The sequence below is a fragment of the Camelus dromedarius genome, chromosome 3 (genome assembly GCF_036321535.1).
Source record: "Camelus dromedarius isolate mCamDro1 chromosome 3, mCamDro1.pat, whole genome shotgun sequence".
Lineage (NCBI taxonomy): Eukaryota > Metazoa > Chordata > Mammalia > Artiodactyla > Camelidae > Camelus > Camelus dromedarius.
In genome coordinates, this window is record NC_087438.1 from 85406602 (window position 1) to 85424633 (window position 18032).

General features: G+C 39.9%; 2 protein-coding genes across 10 annotated transcripts in view; one reads left to right on the top strand and one right to left on the bottom strand.

Moving 5' to 3' along the window:
• CEP120 (centrosomal protein 120) overlaps positions 1-12990 on the bottom strand; it is a 157521-nt gene extending 144531 nt beyond the window's left edge. The window contains exons 1-2 of the mRNA XM_064483571.1: positions 12395-12990; positions 2077-2190 (exon numbers count right to left, since the gene is read on the bottom strand). The gene's annotated coding sequence lies outside the window, so the exon portion shown is untranslated. The remainder of the gene's footprint in view (positions 1-2076; positions 2191-12394) is intronic.
• A 44-nt stretch (positions 12991-13034) lies between these two features.
• The window catches only part of CSNK1G3 (casein kinase 1 gamma 3), a 97189-nt gene continuing 92191 nt past the window's right edge, over positions 13035-18032 (top strand). For all 9 annotated transcript variants that reach the window (XM_031448911.2, XM_031448915.2, XM_031448914.2 and 6 more), the window contains exon 1: positions 13035-13389. The gene's annotated coding sequence lies outside the window, so the exon portion shown is untranslated. The remainder of the gene's footprint in view (positions 13390-18032) is intronic.

The following is an 18032-nucleotide window of genomic DNA, read 5'->3' on the forward strand; positions in this document are numbered from 1 at the left end:
GGAGTTAATTCAAACCCGTAAGCAGACCAGAAATTACACGCCTAAAAGCCATTCAGTTTGGAAATGGTCTGAGTCAGCCAGAATTCCCCTGGCACTCCCACCTCCAAGAGTCAGTGGAAACCAGTTCAATTCTCAGAAGCATGTATTCAATTGGAGTGGTGGGCATGTTGCCAATACAATCTCTCTGTGGTAATCATCTTGTAAGAACATCAACCATAGGAGAACTGTCAGCCCATGAAAGACAAAGCAAATGTAAAGGGATGTTTTAACACACAATAATGCAGAGACCTTGGTTAATAATTTGAAAATACATATTAACATTAGATATTTTGTAGTTGGTACTAATTTTATAGACATAAATTCTACTATTTGGACTCTTAACGGTCATTGTGCTAACTGTTAATCTTTCCAAAATGTAGCTTTCAAACTCTTGAGAGTTAATTAAATTATAATTAAATGGTATCCTCAGCATCAGAAAACAATTTCAGTAATAAACGGAAAGTAAAAGTAGGGCTTTATTTTTGGGATTTTTGTTATAAAAAGGATAGTATTATAGGAAGGAGGATTCTGTGATCCCTAACTGACAAACAGTAAAGGAAAAAAAGCTAATCTTGGCCAACATTGACATCTAGAATTTTTTCTCAATAACCTTTATTAACACCAAGAAGTATTTTTCATGTGGTAATAAGGCAGGTTGAAACAGTGGTGCGGTGGACAGCCAACTGTTAAATAAAGAGGAATTTTGTATCATCACATTGGTAGTTTGGAATTGGCCATGGTGGGCATATTTACATTATGGAAATCAACAAATTCTACAAGTCATAGCTCCCCTCTCCTCCCCAAAGAGCCAGTTGTTAAACATTTACCAGCATACACTGGTGGAGAAAGTGGCTTCTTCATTTGTGATTTTGAGGAGGAACTAAGGAAGGTCCTACCTATCTCAAAGTAACTTAGCTAGTTTGCCACAATAATCATTAGGTGATTATTAGAGAATTATATTCAGAAAGTCTAATCATGAGCTATAACCTAGAAAAATACAATAAATTGCTTGTGTATAGTATTGTACAGTTTACAGAGCTCTCGACATGGTCGCTGTCATTAGACCTTTAAAAAATCCTACAAAGCAGGTTTTAGTAATATTCTCATTAAACTGGAGTGGTAAATGAGGCTTAAATGGATTTAGTATCTTTTTTCAGGGATACACACCAATGGTGGAACTGATCAACTTATATCTTCTGTCTCTAACTTTAGAATACCTTCCACTATGTTATGTTTCAGAAGGAAAATTGCACTAAGTTTGGCACACAGGCTGGTTGGTTACACTGGAAAATCGGGGTTTGAGAAGGGTGTAGAACATGAACTGTTGCACCAATAATGGGTGAAGTAGTCCTAAGCAACCAGGAAACAGTAAGATGGTACCAGGTACCTAAGTAGCGATTTTCCTAGAAGGAGAAACTATAATATTAAGGCAAAGTTTCCAATTAATAAGACACACACACACACACACACACACACACACACACACACACACGGTGGGGAGGTGGGGAGAAGGCCAATTTTGAATGTCAGTTTAGCCCCGGGGGTTTGCATTAATCTCAAGTGCTGCTTTAGACCTCTATCAGTCAGTACACAGTCAGGAAATTATAAACCACTCTAGGAATCTCAAACACAAGTGATATCATGAAGGCATTTTTAAGAAATAAAAATATAAGATCTGGAGGATAACATAAGGAAAGTGATATCTAGAAATTAGTAATTGCAAAAAGTTGCTCTCACTCCTAACCTTAAAGAACTAGCTTTGTTCAAGGGTGACCTTAGGAATTAATATTTTTCTGGTTAATTAAGTGCTTTGTGTGTATACTGAGGTGGGTCAGTTTGGGGAATAGGAAAGGTGACTAAAGAGGTCAGGAAGAAATTATCCTAGCCACTTTGTTTTAATGTAGATGAAAAGACCCACGATGAAGATGATTTGAACCAAATAATGATCTTGAATTAGCTCAGGTTCTAGAAGTGGGATAAAAGTGGAATTAGTTTCAGCACACTTAGATCTTATTTAGCTTCTAAAGACAGAGGTACCTTTGGCTTCCTGTGATTTTATTTCCAGTAACTTTACCAAGCCAGTCGGTCATCATAATCCAATCTGGGAGTACATGAAGTTCCTCCAGGTCTGCTTCAGAGTGATGTGGGAGTCTACAGTTTGTAAAAAGAGACAGTAATTAAACGTGGGGGGAAAAAGCCACTTACTTCACCAAAGATCAACAAAACTTACTCTGAAAAGGATGTGGCTCCAGAAGTTTTTTGGAGGTTAATATGGTTGAATTTTCTTGCTCATATGAGGCAAATAGAGTCAATGTCACTAAAAGTGTGTGTGCCAGAATAGTGGTGGTAGATAGATAATATACAAAAAACTCTGCTTCACAACAAAACAACTACTTATCTATAAGTTGTATATTATATACATAAACATAGTTGTATATTATACACATACCTTTTATATATACTATATAACACATTATAATGCATATTATATTGTACACATACACACACATCTAGATTGCAGATAGCTACAAACTCAGTGACACCCTTTATGACTGCACACCCTTGGATCTCGTTCAGGCTCACCCGATGGTGTGGTGGCAGTCTCATGGCACATTAGAGAATCCATAAAACCTATAATCTACTTGCAGACAGTAGAGAGACATATGGGAAACTCACATTAGTGAGACCACAATGAAGAGATCAGAAAGAGAAAATGTTTGAGGCAAGAGGAGGGTAAGAATTAGCCCTTTGATGGGACTGGAATGTCTGTATCATCATGCTAGGTCATCTGAAACACATTTTGTTTTTCAGTAGCATGAAATTTTGAAATTACAATAGATTCATTTTAGTCACACTTCTTAGGCTTGAGAGCTGACAAAAGATTTAAGCTTATTCTCACATTTTCACCTGAGACTTTCCAGGCTGTTAGAATCCCTGCTGCTTTATTTACTTTACATATGAAAACTCTGTATTAAGCAGAGGAAGGCATGTAGAAGGGAAAAGTCTCAAGAAATAATTAAGCTGTCTAGAGTGCTTCATTTACTTCTAAGTCTTTGGCTTCTGAACATTGGCTGCCTCATGTTTCTTAACACAGTGGGTTTGACAATTAGCTCAAAGGAGAACTGATGTGGCATTTTCCAAAAGAGAAGGGAATAAACAAAGGAGACAGCTTTTTCCCTCCCCTCCTACAACTAAATCACACCCTTTCATAGGAAGACAGGTTTGATGGGTAGTATTAAATCACCAGAAAAAGGCCCTGGCTTCTCCCTCAGCATGGACTGGAAGGACAGGAGAACTTTTAACTTCTGATCATTTGACATTTGATAACCTACATTCAGCCTGCTGAAAAGCTCTTCTCTTTGAGAAAGAAAAGTTGTATGCCATAACACACACACACACCTACATTAACTAAAATATTTCTGAATCTAACATTTCTCAGGCCCTCCATTACTACTTCTCTGCTCCCTACTATCATGTTGTGTGTGCTGTGTTACAATAGCTTCCCAAATTGGGGTTGGGTATAGCTCAGTGGTAGAGCATGTGCTTAGCATGTACAAGGTCCTGGGTTCAATCCCTGGTACTTCCAGGAAAAACACACACACACACAAACAAAATATAGCTTCCCAAATGACTGCCCTTTCAGCCTTATTTCTTCATAGCAGCCAGAGACCTTCTTCAGATGTAAACTGAATCATACCAAGCTCCTTGTTAAACCCCTCAGTGACCTTCCTTTACATTTCTCACTTGTAAAGTGGATTTAATAACAATACTTACTTACTGGGGTTCTGAAAATTAGAAGAGATAACTATATAGTATATAGTAGGCACTCAATAAATGTTCCATAGTATCTCGGCTCATATTATTATATTTATTCAATGTATAATGAGTTGACAGTTATTTTGTACTTAAAACATTTCTTCAATTACTAGTGATGGTTGAGTCGATAATTCTTTGGGAGAAACATTAACCATTGCTAACTAAGTCCCTGCTACTACTCATTTTAGAGAAATATATATATAGAATGCACATGTGGACAGCAGCTTCATATGCAAGTGATTGCCTGCTCCTGCTTCTTTCTTTGGGCTTATATTTGAAGATGCTGTTGTTTTCCTCTCAGTACTTTACCTTAATTTGATGGCAACATTTCTCCTTATTAACAGTCATTTGAGTTTTGTTGTATCTCAGTTTTGTCTGCTCCAGTAGATGAGTGCCTTTCTTTTTGAGATGCCCCTCAGGAACCCCTAGTATGAAATTCAGGAGTGCTCCATTTAGGTCAGACTAGCCCACATGTGCTCTCCAAATTTGGAAAGGAACTAACAATTTTCATGGAATGTGCTAAATAAATAGACAAACAGAACCTTAATTTTTTCACATCTTTTCTATATTCTGCTTCATTGTCAAAGGAACCAAGACAGTTTACAAAAATACTTATCATATAACAAGATAAAAATAAAAGGGGGAAATAATATATGAAACAAAATTATTCCAGAGTTGGTTCACCAATGTGACTACCTAGTAATAGGCAAAAAGTTGATTCTAGACTTCCTAGAAATCAGCACTGGAAGTAAATATAAGAGTTAAATGATTGATGACATCTGTAAGATGAAAACAAACCAGCTGATTAAAAAAGTATAGCTCTTCCTGGTGTCATGTGAAAGGAATTTGTTCCTCGGGTCCTCATGTAGAAGATGTGATGTGGTGTAGTAAGTATCATCCTTAAAATATTCTTACAGTAATTACTATAATGAGTGTCACAAGGCTGCTTCTTATAATGTCCCTCAATGGAAGCAATGTCATAACAGAAAGGAAGAGTTTGGTAAAACAAATCTGGGAAGGTATATCTTTGGAGGCAGTGGAAGAGACACAAAATAATGTGGGCCAGATAGACCTAAGTAAATCCAATGATGAATATGAAAGTATTTGTACAAATTGGACTGCATATTTTTTAGAAAATCCTCCAAAAATATTTTTAATGTGAATTTTTGGTAGTATGCAACAAGCAGTTTAAAGTCATCCTCTAAAATGTATGTCTCTCTTGCTAGATAATGGCAGACCTATTAATTAGATGGACATCCTCTTATCAAAGTTAAGCCTAATCAGGACGTGTTAGAACAGACACTATCTAATTTCAAACAATGTAACTTCCTATTGAGTCCCGAAGGATAAAATAGTTGAAAAGAATGCCTGGGATGTGGAATTGGCAGCAGTTAAAAGTTGGAGAATGTTTATTAAAAATAATTATTAATAACTCTTTACGTGCATATGTGGCTGAAAAGACCAATCAATATGTAAAGAAGTCAACTGTACACAAGTAAATATTAGTTCTTTGGTTTAAAGGTCCTCACCATATCTGGGACTTGACATTTGTAGTAAGAGTTGATTAAGCAGTATCTGACTACAGATCATAGTCTGACTGGTGCTGTTTTCTGCGAATGCTAAAATCCTCAAAGTTATGCTTAGAAAGAGGTCTGGATTTTCCTTCACCCTGTCCTTCTCTATCCCTCTTTCATACACGTATTACAGTAGCTTTAGGTCGACTTGGTAGAAATCACTAATTTAGGATCCTTTTACTCTCCTTTCTTCCTTTGCCTAAACGGGCTCGATCTGGAGGAGTAGTATTGTAGTAAGTAATTCCTCAGTCTGACAGTATGTACCAGGGTCTCCTATTTACCTCTCCTGCTACATCATGAAAAGTGGCATAAATATATAGACTTTGGAGTCAGACATATATGCATCGAAATCCTAGCTCTGCCATTTACTAGCTGAGTGACCCGAACATTGCTTAAACTCTGAGTCTTACTTTTCTCATCCATGAAAAGGAGAAAAATGATACTTACCTACAATAATGAAAAGAGATGGTTTCTAGAAAGTGCCTGACACTCTTTATTCAGGCACTCAGTAGTTGTTAGTTTCCTTTTATCCCTTTTATTATTATGTAAGGCTTGTAGGCAATACTGATAAAATTATTCTAAGAGTGACATTTATAAGTGGGTCCTTATCTCAGGAACTGGGGTTAGTCTCTACCTCCTTAAAAATAACTCAAATCCTTCTATTTGACTTGGTGCCTGTGATAGGCAGAATAATTGTCGTCCCAAAGATGTCCACACCCTAATCCCCAGAACCTGTGAGTATATTATCTTACATAGCAAAAGGGGTTTTGCATTAAGATTAAGTTAAGGATTTTAAGACAGAAAGATTATCCTGGATTATCCTGGAGGACTCAATGCAATCACTGGAGTTCTTATAAGTGAAAGAGGAAGGCAGGAGAGAACCAGAAGAGCTATGATGATGGAAGCAGAATTTAGTGTTATGTGATGCTGGCTTTGAGGGTGGAAAGTGGCCATCAGACAGGGAATGGGGAATGCAGGAAGCCTCTGGAATCTAGAAAACACAAGGAAACAAATTCTCCCCTAAAGCCTCCAGAAGGAACACAGCCCTGTCAACAATGAGATTTTAGCTCAATGAGAACCACTTTGAACTTCTGACTTCCACACCTTTAAAATTGTACATCTGTGTTGTTTTAAGCCACTGTGTTTGTGGTGATCTGTTACACAGCAATAGGAAACTAATATGGTGCCATTTTCTGCTTGTCTTTCTTCCAAAGGCTCTGCTATTTGTAGAGTATAGGGGCTAAAGGTACTCACTGCAACTGAGTTGGGCTTGTTTCTTGGGCTTTTCAGTGGCCTGAGATGAGAAACAGCTCTATAAAATTCCTGTGAGTTTGTGAGGATATTTACCATCCAAATTCAGAATTATAGTTTGTTTAGTTGGTCTCTTTTTTCCTCTGTATCAATATCAGGGATGGCAGAATAAGATGCCATAATCCCTCATTTTGCTTTGTCTCACATTACATGTAACAGTCTCAGAAAAACATCAAGACTATCACCAACAATATGGTTACTAAAAAGTTAAAAAAACTGTTTTGCAATTTTTTGTCCTTAGTATGTGGATATATAAAACCATCTCTTTTAATTATCGTAGGTAAGTATCAACTTATGAGGGATATATAGTCAAATTATTGTATTTTAAGGTCACTTGGAATTACAATCTTTTAAGAACTCATTTTATATGTACAGGATAAAATCATCATTCTTTTCTGCCACTTATCAATCATTATCCTAATAACGGCCAGATATTTTTATTTCTTCAGTTTTAGTCTACTGAGTTTGATGATGATGATGATGATAATAATAATAAACATTTATTACAACAATCATATACAATCTGGTTTTTCTGATAACTGGAAGTGAATTCTAAAGCCAAATTCTAGTTTTCTTTTTTGAAACCTTGATCATGTAGCCTTTTTGACATCACTGATAGATTTCAAGTGAGATATCAATGTCTGGTTTAAAGGCACGCAGGAGGAAGCTGAGACTGTAACTTTGGTTTGTAGTCCAAACATTCCACAACTAGATCTCCTTAGTATTCCAAAACCAGGATTAAGTTGACTAGAAAGCTTATGAAAACAAGGGCTAACCCATCCTTAAGTACTCAAATATCTATAGTAACTTTAGAATATGGAATTTATTCCATGGGAAAGAGACCAGGTTGATTCTCTTTGCTGATGTGAGTCAAGATTAGAAGCACACAGGTAATATATGGAAAGGAAATGAGATACAGGATGACACTGGCTTTGGCTGTGTCATGCCAAATGAATATAAATTGACAAACATATACTAATATGTATCAGAGTAAGCTCTAGAAAGCAGTGGGTATTGGCATCTGGTTGAAGTTTCTTCTTAGTTACATCAAGCCACCCAAGCTGGCAGAATACAAAGCATCAAGTCACAGTCCAAAGGGTTAGGTCTGCAACTGGCAGCGTTTCAGCCAGAAGCTTAGGTAGGGCTCCTGGGTGACTGTAGGCAGTTGCACTGACATATAAAGCTTGAGCAGGGTGTGACTGGCTTTGTCAATTAGGAGAATACAAATCTCAAGCCAGGGAGCCTCAAAACAACAATAACAAGTCAGTGATTATACTGGGGCGAAGCTAAAGAGGTGCAGCAGGACTGAATTACAGTTTGGAATTCAAGTCGTGTGGACACAGAGCCAAGCCACATAAGAAAGGATACAAGTAGGAGAGACCACGGTGAGCTGAACCAAAAGCCGGGAATGAAAGCCCAGTGGTCAGGATTCTTCGGTTGCAAACAATAGAAATTTATTCTGGTAATGCAAGCAAAACAGGATTGAGGGAAAGGCATGGAGGCGGGGAGAGGTGGGAGTGTGGTTTAACGGAATTAACAGGAAGCTGGAGGTCCTGGTTTGGACAGAATCCAAAATGCTCCAAAGGCTGGGAAGTAGGATCACAGCCACTGTCCTGCAGCAGGAACTGTGTGGCAGGGTGCTGCTCTTGGATGGAGTGCCATTCCAACTGTTTTTAGATTCTGTGTCCCACTGTTCAAGATACAAAATTAGGGACAGAGCATCCATTTGGCATTATTTGGGCAATATGTCCCCTAATACCCTTTCCCCACAACATACCACACCTACAGGAAGGCAGAGCCCTGGGTCAAGAAGTACAGTGAGATGAAGGAAGTTCATCAAAAGGAAATCTGGGTGCCATTATGAAAGGGTAAACGGATACTACAAAACCAGAATACCATGAATGTCCAAGTACACATGGTAAAATTAAGAAAAATTAGGCCTGGAGGAAATTTAAATAATGCTTTGCCTCAGTACCACAGATCCAGTTCTATAAATCTTGGGCTTTTAAAGCTATGGAACAGCTTAGGACCTGATGTTTTCAACTGTTGATTATCATTCATGTGGGATTAGAAAATGCAGGCTCCTAGGGGTCACATGGTAACTAACAATGAACATATATTTAGTGCTTACTATGCACTGGACACTGTGGTAACTGCATGTATCACTGCATTGAGTCTTCCTGATATTTAAATGATATAGGTACTTCTGATTCATTTTACAGATAAGCCAGCTGAGGTTCTGACTACTTAAACTGTGTAAGGAAGGAAAATAGAAGGAAACTGGTAAGGGGCACCATCCTAATTACAGAAGAAGTAGAATGAGAACTAAATGGAAGTGAGGTTCTAACTAAGGTATCCTCCCACATCAGTTTTAACTTCTGTTGACCTTGTGATCTTGTTCACTCAGATATGGCATCAATAATAGCATAATAGGAACAGGTGGGAGGATGAAAATATGTCAGGAATTTAGCAGTACTGCTTGGTGAAGAGAGGGATGAAGTTAAGACCAAGCGTGATCAAACATGACAGAGACTAAACAAACGTAATTAGACACAGATGTTGATCCCAACCAAGGTAGTTCTTTGTTCACTGTCCAAAGGGCACATGAAGTTCAGGCATGGTTAAAACAAGCTTTGGCACCAATGTGGTCCTATCCAGAAGAAGGATTTAGTAATCCAGCAACCTAGTCAGTGGGTGATACCTGAAGAAGTTTAGTAGTTTGAGCCTCAGAGCATGACCTAGCCACTGACCTAGGGTCTAGTCAGAACCTGGACTAGTGAACAATTTTCCAAACCAAGTTTATACCTTCTCCACAGTGGATGGGGATCTGGGAAAGGCTACAGTTTCAGTCAGAAAAGGAAATCAAAGGAGAAGTCCCGTGCTATAGATGGGGAAAACATTATAGGGGAGAATAGCCAGGGAGTGGCACAGCTGGAAGCCTACACTCTAATCCAGAGCTCCTACCGGGCACTCTGCATTTTCACCCAGAGGACTGCATGATACCAATGGGTGGGGCTGGTGAGACACTCAGTCTTGGTCAGATTTGGTTTGTGAGCTGGGATGGGCTCTTGAGGTAGATACTGGGAAACATAACTATGGAAAGCAAAGGAAGCCCAAGGGAAGGAAAATAAAGCAGGACCAACTGTTAACAGCTGTTTCTAAACCTAGATTCTTACCCAGAATTCAAACTGTACTTGAAAACACTGCCCCCTAAAATCACAGCTTGAGGTAACTCTTCCATTTATCATGAAAGAGCACTCTTCAAAGAGCCAAACTTTCTTAAAAGCTGCCCAAATTCAGGTCTGTTAATGGATAAAAACAAAAATGAAATTGCCCAGCTAGAGATTTAACCACTTTTTTTGGCAAGACACTTTCACACTCTTCATGGTGTTTTTTTAGCTTTTCTCTATAGACAGTTTTATTTATTGAAGTTCTTTCTCTGAAGAATGCATTCTTTTCCTCTATGAGGTTTTATTGTTATGTTGTTTACAACTGTCTTTCCTTATTTACATCCTGTCTAAACTTTACTTTCTTTTTCATTTATAGATGATATACTCTCTACATAGAAACTACTCCTTTGAGGATTGCTATGAACTGAATTGTGTTCCACCTAAAATTCATGTTGATGCTCTAACCCTAATGAGATAGCATTTCCAGATGAGGCCTTTAGGAGATAATTAGGTTCAGATGAGGTCATGAGGGTGGGGCTCTCATGATGGGATTAGTGCACTTTTAAGAGGAAGAGAGGAATCACATGGGTCCAGAAACGGCCACATGAGCACACAATGAGAAGGCTCCTGACAATCAGAAAGCCAGGAAGAGAGTTCTCACAAGAATTCGACCACACTAGCACTCTGATCTCAGGCTTCTAGCCTCCAGAACTGTGAGAAAATAAATATCTGTTTTTTAAGCTACCCAGTCTATGATATTTTATGTTAGCTGGAGCTAAGACAAGGAGTCTTAAAGATGTGATTATAAAATACAATAAAGACTCTCAGAAAAAGTTCTGAGATTCTTATACTTTCATTTCTGCCAGCTATGAAATACTTAAAAAGTCATCCTTCCTGGGATGTATAAACCAGTGTCTTAACCCTTAACCCTTTCGGCTGTACTCACATAACAGTCTGAAGGAAAGGCTACTAAGTGACAGCTTTCCCCAAACCTGATGTAGCTGCTGTCCATGACTAGGTTTCTCCCAGAATCCTTCCTTTGCCTCCCCTGACTGCCGGCTTGACTGGGGAAGAGGTTATTTTCCTAGTCTTAGTAAAATATGCTGCTTTGCTCGCGGGTTCTGGCTACCGCTACAGTGTCTCATTTTGCATTCTTCCTGTTTCTACTTCACCATTTACTTCTTCCTTCTTTTTTTAAAATGTTAAAAAAAAATCCTTTCTTTTTTTTCTTACAAGGTAATAGAATGATATGAAATTTCATTGGCTTCCTACCTAGGTTACCTGCCAATTTTAATCTATAGGAGCTTCTAGGTCAAATTTTAAGAAAAAACAATCTTTACTGCAGTGTTCAAAAACATTTATTCCTATCCGTATCGAATTTTAAAATGTGATTTGAACATATATTTATGTAATTGCATTTCTTAAACATTTATCAAACTTTGAGGGGTCAGCAGAGGTATTCTTGATCTAAACTGAGTTTTTTGAGGCAGAGAGTATAAAATGGCTTGTTGGTTTTTCATGACAATATTTAGAGTTCAATGTATTGCAGACATTTCTTCTCCATTCATTGAGATAGGGTTAACTTTGTTTTTTTTGCCAGTATTGGGTCCTGGGATACATCAGAAACATTGAGATGTGTTACTTATTAGGCAAATTATTACCAAATCTGAGCATGCATAAATCTGAGTTGCTTTTGAGTCTCTTAACAGCAGGATGGTAATATGGTAAACAGAAGCAGTGCTCTTATCACCACTACGCCCCTAAGACTGGTGATACCAGTCACTTCATAACCTACAGTTTGGGAAAGCCTGTGAGGAGAGAGGCGTTAAAAAAAAAGGCACTGTTGTACTACAAAAACAAAACCCGAATCTTTCCATACTAACTACCGTTCTGATGATTGCACAGTGACCTTATCATCAGTCTGCTAAGGAAGAAAGGGAGAATGAGATAAATTCTTAATTATTTTATAATGAATTTGTTTCATTTGAACCTTTCAAGTTTTCTGTGTATGTGTGAGAGAGAAAGGGATGGGTAGAGAGAGGGAAAGAGAGAGAGAGATGAGACTTTCTTGATACAGTGAATGCACCGAAAATACAAAAACACATTTGATAAATGTTTAAACATAGTGCCAGGCTATGATTTTTCTTCATATACACCTTAATGTCTGACTTTTGAAAACATTTTAGAACGCCTAAAAAATTATAGTTTCATAGTTCTCTACAATGTCTTCATGGCGGAGTGATTTCCATGGAAGTCTCTCCGAGTAGCATACCTTCATCCCAGATAATCAACCGTAAGAGGGAGAATGTAATCTGCTTTCCCTATGAGGGCAGAGTGGACTGGACAGTAGAGTCAGAACACATCGGCTCCACTTTTTGTTCTACAACTTGATGACTTGAGTGATATGTGGCCTCTAGGACCTTCAGGAGGTACATTCGAAAAGCTGAGATAAAAACTATCACATTATATAGTTGAGAGGATTACCTGAGTTCACAAGCGAAGTTCTCAGTAGACAGCTGACAGGCTGCAAACTTGAGACACAATTTATGTTTCTGAGCAGGTGAATAACTGACATACCACTGGGGTTAAAAAAAAGTGGGGGAAAATGTCAACCCAGTGATGTCACTCCCTCAGCTGGGCCCTAAAATGTTTTGACACCTGGAGGTTTGTGCTCGGCACACTCGGGAAAGCCTCCGCACCCTTGCTTGGCACAATGGCGCCCTTGGACTTTTGGCTGATTCAAGCAGCGGGAACTTTTCGCAGCTCCTCTAAACCCTGAGAGCATTTTCTTTCAGTTCTCTCCAGACACCTCGCCGAGGCCTCACCCAGGAAAACACACGCGTGCCCACAATTACTCCACGGTCCCCCTCACGCACCATTCGTGCGGAGGTGGGGAGAGAGGCGGGGCTAGGCCTTTATATGCCTTGCCAGCCAATGAACGTGCTGCCTCTCTTCCGGTCGGCGAGCCGACCAATCCGAGCAAGCCTCTGTAATCTTCGGCTCTACTCGGCTCTTTTCGCTGATGCGGGCTGCTCGGGGGGCCGCCGCGGCTAGAGAGACGCTTTCCTTTTTTATTTTTTTTCCCAAGTGTTCACTTCCGGGTCCGGCGCCGATCCGGATGCCCGAGGCAGAAGGATGTTTGACCTCCGGATAAGCGAGGCGCGGCTGTGCATTCATTCCCGGCTGCATCGGTGGCGACAGCAGCGGCCCAGGCGGCGACTCTCCGGCCAAAGGCGGCGGTAGGACTCACCGGCTTTAGTGCAGGGACGGAGTCCGAGCCGAGCTGCGTTCCCTCCCTCGCTCGATCCTTCCCCCTACCTCGTTCGCTCCCTCCCTGCGTGGCTCGCTTTCCTCCTCCGGCCGCCGGCGGGTGCGATGTGCCGCCGCCGCTGCCCCAGCCGCCGCTGACTGACGGACGGACCTGGGGGGCGCCGCCCGCGCCCGGGACCGACCCCACTGCTCGCGGCCGCGCCTCTGAGGTAAAGCTCGCTCTGCGTTGGCGTCCGGCCGGCCGGCCCGGGCCGGCGGCAGCCTCGGCGCGGCCGCGTCTGGCTCCTGCCCGGGTGGGGCTGGGCGAGCTGGGGTCCCGGGCTGGGTGGGGTGGGTTGTGGCGGGGGGCGGCGCCGCCGGCGGAGGCCTGTAGGAGGTGGGGGCGAGGACCCGGCTGGCAGCCTGAGGCGGGAGGCGCGGGCGGGAGGTGGCCGCGGCCGAGGGGCGAGGGCGCCGCGGGCTCGCGGGGCAGGGAGGGGGCCGCGGGCGGGCGGCGGGCGGCGGGCCGGGCTGGCTGCAGAAGTTGCCCGAGTAGTGCGGCGCGAGTGGGGACCGGGGGAGGTGGGCTAGCTGGGAACCGGCGGGGGCTTCTTGAGGGGAGGGTTTGGCGGTCGGGAGCGCAGCCCCCAGCGTTCCTCTGTGGGGTCCAGACAATCCTTCGGAGTGGGCATTTTAGGTAGGAGGGAGGAAGCCATCCGTCGGCTGGAAGGTGTCATGGGCCAGCATTTATTTCAGGGGGAAACTTCCCGTTGGGGTGTTTGTTTTAAGCGGGGGCAGGGATTACCTATTTGATAGAGCTCTTGACTTAGCTCAAAACTTAACCAAGGCATTCATTAGTCGAGGGAACAAAATTACTCTGATGGTTACTGTTACGGTGCTGGTTGGTTTGTTTATCCCACTTGCTAAAGGAAATGACACACAGAAGCGTCGGCTCCCCTGGTCCACAGCCCCCACGTTTCTTTTCTGCGGGGTGGTGATGGAGATGTGGTGGGGGTAGTTAGGCCTCTGATAGGATCATTCCAGTTCTCCCAGGAAAGGGGGAAAAGTTAATGGGTGGAAGAGAGAGCCTGTGTGGGAGATGGCTACTGTTGCTACACTGTGCAAATTAGTTTTTAACTCTGTTGTAATAAGTACCAAGGCTGGTCAGCAAGTGACCCCTTTTTAACCTTTTGTTTCAGAACATCGGCTTTGGAAAATTAAGAACCTACTGGTTTTTAATAAATTAAGAAAATAAGTCAATGCTTATTTCTTTTAAGTTTGCAGCCAGTTCTTGTGATAGGAATGACATTTGCTCACAGATAGTAAAAGATGTTAAACTATCTAATTTGGAATACTTTTTAAAATTAAAAATACCTTGATTATTAAAGCTACGTATATATTTTTGAAGAATATTTGCTTTTGCTATAAGTAAACAGATTGTGAAAGAAAAATGTCATAAAAGTTGTAAGAGTGATTTAGATTTAGAAATGTGTGAGGTCAGTTTAAGAAACATTTCCCACCAAAAATCAAATCTGGTTTCTGACATTCTTAATAGCTCTTTCGGGGACGGGGGTGAGGAGGGAGGTAAAGAGATGTGCTTAGTGTATTATATCATTATTCCCAAACTTTGCTCAATCTGTATTCTGAGCTAAGATAAATTATCTTCGTGTGTTACATACATTAGCCTTTATACTTGCACAAAAGATGAAAAATATATTTGTGGGCATTGGAAGGAAGGTGTAATAAAATTGCATGGTTTTGGCATATACTCATAGCAGAGTGTAGACATTTTTACATTCAGAGAGCTTGCATTTCTGGATGTGCCTCATGTATAAGTAATTCTTATTAGAATGGGGACAGAAAGGTTAATTTTAATGTTTATATGTGTGAACTTTTAGGGGAGTCTTGGAAAATGATTATCTTTATTGATGATTTACTGATGATTTATCATTGACCTCTTGCCATTCATCAACTTAGAAATTAATACATTATGTAATTATTGACATTTTCATTATTAGATTTGTAAGCATTAACTATTTTTTGTTTTTTTTTGTTGTTGTTTTGCAAGCATTAACTATTAACAAAATCTTCAACACACAAAAGTCATTTATTCCTTCAAATAAAAAAAACTAGGATTAGAATCAAGGAATAGTTTAGTTCAACTTGAACCTTTACTTTGTAAGGGACTTCCAGTGTGTGTGAGGATGGAAGAGTGGGTAGAAACATGAAGAGGAATAAGACCCAGTGGCTGCCTTCAGGGAGAAGCAGACATGCACAGAAATAGTTGCAGCACAAGACTCCTGTGGGGTTTATTAGAGGTGCATGGAAGCATGGGCTGCATGTGTGTGTGTGATACTAATTTTTGACTGGGGAATTATGACGAGTTTTGGGCTGGTAATACTCCATGTGGGTCTTAAAATATTTTAATGGTCAAAATGGGTCTGTGGGAGGTGGGTAGTTTTGTTGGTGAAGGGAACAAACAGCTTGAGCACAGACATGTTGGTTGGGTATCACGGGGCCTGTTGGGCTGGATATAAGGCTGCTGTGCCAGGAGGTCTTTGTGGGAAGTGAAGCTGTGAAATTAGGTGAAGATCAGTCCATGCATGTCTAGAATGCCTTGTGTTTAAAAATGAGTCAGTTGGAGGTATGAAGGTCCAAATGTATAGATTAAATGCTGATAGGGAGGAGATAGGCAAAAAAGTCTAGTAAATTTAAGGAAACAGAATAGTCAATTTGTTATCATTCATGCTAATGGAGGAAAGCAGGAGTGTATAATCTACAACAGTTCATACATGATTTTGTCGTATTTCCTTACTTGCATTTGGATATGAGCATGTGGTAATCTGGTAATTGGTTTTATATAAAATAAATCTAGGCTGTAAAAACGTGACTTGAGAAGAAATGGGAAGCTTTGCATTTTCTTCTGTGGGCCACCTCTGTAATACCTTCCATGCTGGGAATAGACCCTCTTTCTGGTATAGTTTATTGGTTCAGATTGTTTCCAGAATGGAACAAGTGGTTGTTAGTTTCAAAGGGCTTCGTAAAACGATGTATCAAACTAGAGGGAATACTGAAATATTAAGCAACAGATACAGGCCATTGGATTGTTATGTTTTTGTTAATACATTTAAAGTGAGATTTGCTATGGATAAAGTGCAATGTGAGGAATCTACATAGAAAGAGAATTGATTTTAAGATGACAACATGAGAAACTTCTAGAGTTCTGCATAAATATGTGTAAGGTTTTTAGTCATCCTAAATATTGGTGACCCTAAAAAGTTTTAACCTCAAACTTAATCATAAGGAGTGCTTAGAAAAATATCACCCTTACAACACCAGTGTTTAATCATGTAGTCATATTACAGGAAAGATTGTTTGATAATTTTTACTAACTATTCCCCTTTTAGTGTTCATTATAATTTACATTATAATTGAATTTGTATCTTGAATCCCCCAATAATGACAATACCTATCACAATTTAGTAAGTGTATGCTTTGTATAGGGACCATAAACAATACTATTAAGACAACTCTATGAGGTAGGTGGTGTAAACCCTGCTCTTGACAGTAGGAAAGGGAGTCTTGTAGAATTTAAGCAACCTGTTTAAGATATACCTTGGAAGTAGCAGAGTACATATTTCGTTTTTTCTGACTTAACCATCTTTCATCAGTGATGTTTTCTCTAATCTTTCATCTCCTTCCTTTTTGTCTTTTCTCAGGCAGTTGGCACATAGTGGTATTGGTTGGTGTTAGTATGTGTTTGGGCGTTGGTTCTCCAAAATATACTTTCTTTGGAAATGGTGGTTTTGGGGTATCTGTAGTTCCCTAATTATAAAGTCTGTAGGAGCAGATGGTATGTTTCTAGTAACTTAAGCTTTTGTATCACTTTTGTGCCAATCTGCAGGAAAGAACCATACTTGGGATTGTTAATGTATAGAAATCAAGTGTATATCGTCCATTAGTTTGAAGTGACTTTGGAGAGCCTCTGAACTACTCAGAAAATACGAATGAGACAGATACGTGGGGCTGGTTAAGTTTTAGAGACAATGGAGACTACTGTTAGCCATGTTTTTTCCAGCTCCCTTCTCAAAGCTGAGATTTAGAAACTAGAAATGTTTGGGTTTCCTCCTATTATGGGATCTCAGGAAGGTATGTAGTGATTTGTTTTTAAATTGTATTAAGTGACTGGTTATATTCTCTCCTTCCACTCCCTGCCCATCATCTTAGTCTTAGAAGGAGTTCTTAACAATGAACTTGAAGTGCTTATGTGTTTGGTGGATAAGACACACGTTTTGGTCATTTTCTTTCCTAATGATATATCACATAGTTACAATTTTTTTTAAACCATAGTTTTTTGTTTTTTGTTTTTTAATTGGGGCATTTTTTTTTTTTAAGTGGAGGTACTGGGGATTGAATCCAGGACCTAGTGCATGCTTAGTCACTGAGATATACCCACCCCCCAGTTATGATTTAATTGAATGAAAGTCTATAGCTAAGTTATGTCCGCATGACTAAATCACATCCACGTTTTTATAGCTTTTACTGTAATGAGATAAAGTCTCATGATAAATACTACTTTTTTCTTAAACACAAATTTCTACTGCTTTTTTCTTTTTTTTTTATTGAGGTATAGTCAGTTTACAGTTGTCAATTTCTGGTGTACAGCACAATGCTTCAATCATAAATGAATATATATATATTCATTTACATACTCTTTTTCACCATAAAGTACTACAGATTTTGAATATAGTTCCCTGTGCTATACAGTATAAACTTGTTTATCTATTTTATACAATATTAGTTACTATCTACAGGTCTCGAACTCCCAGTTTATCCCTTCCCACCCACTTCCCCCTGGTAACCATAAATTTGT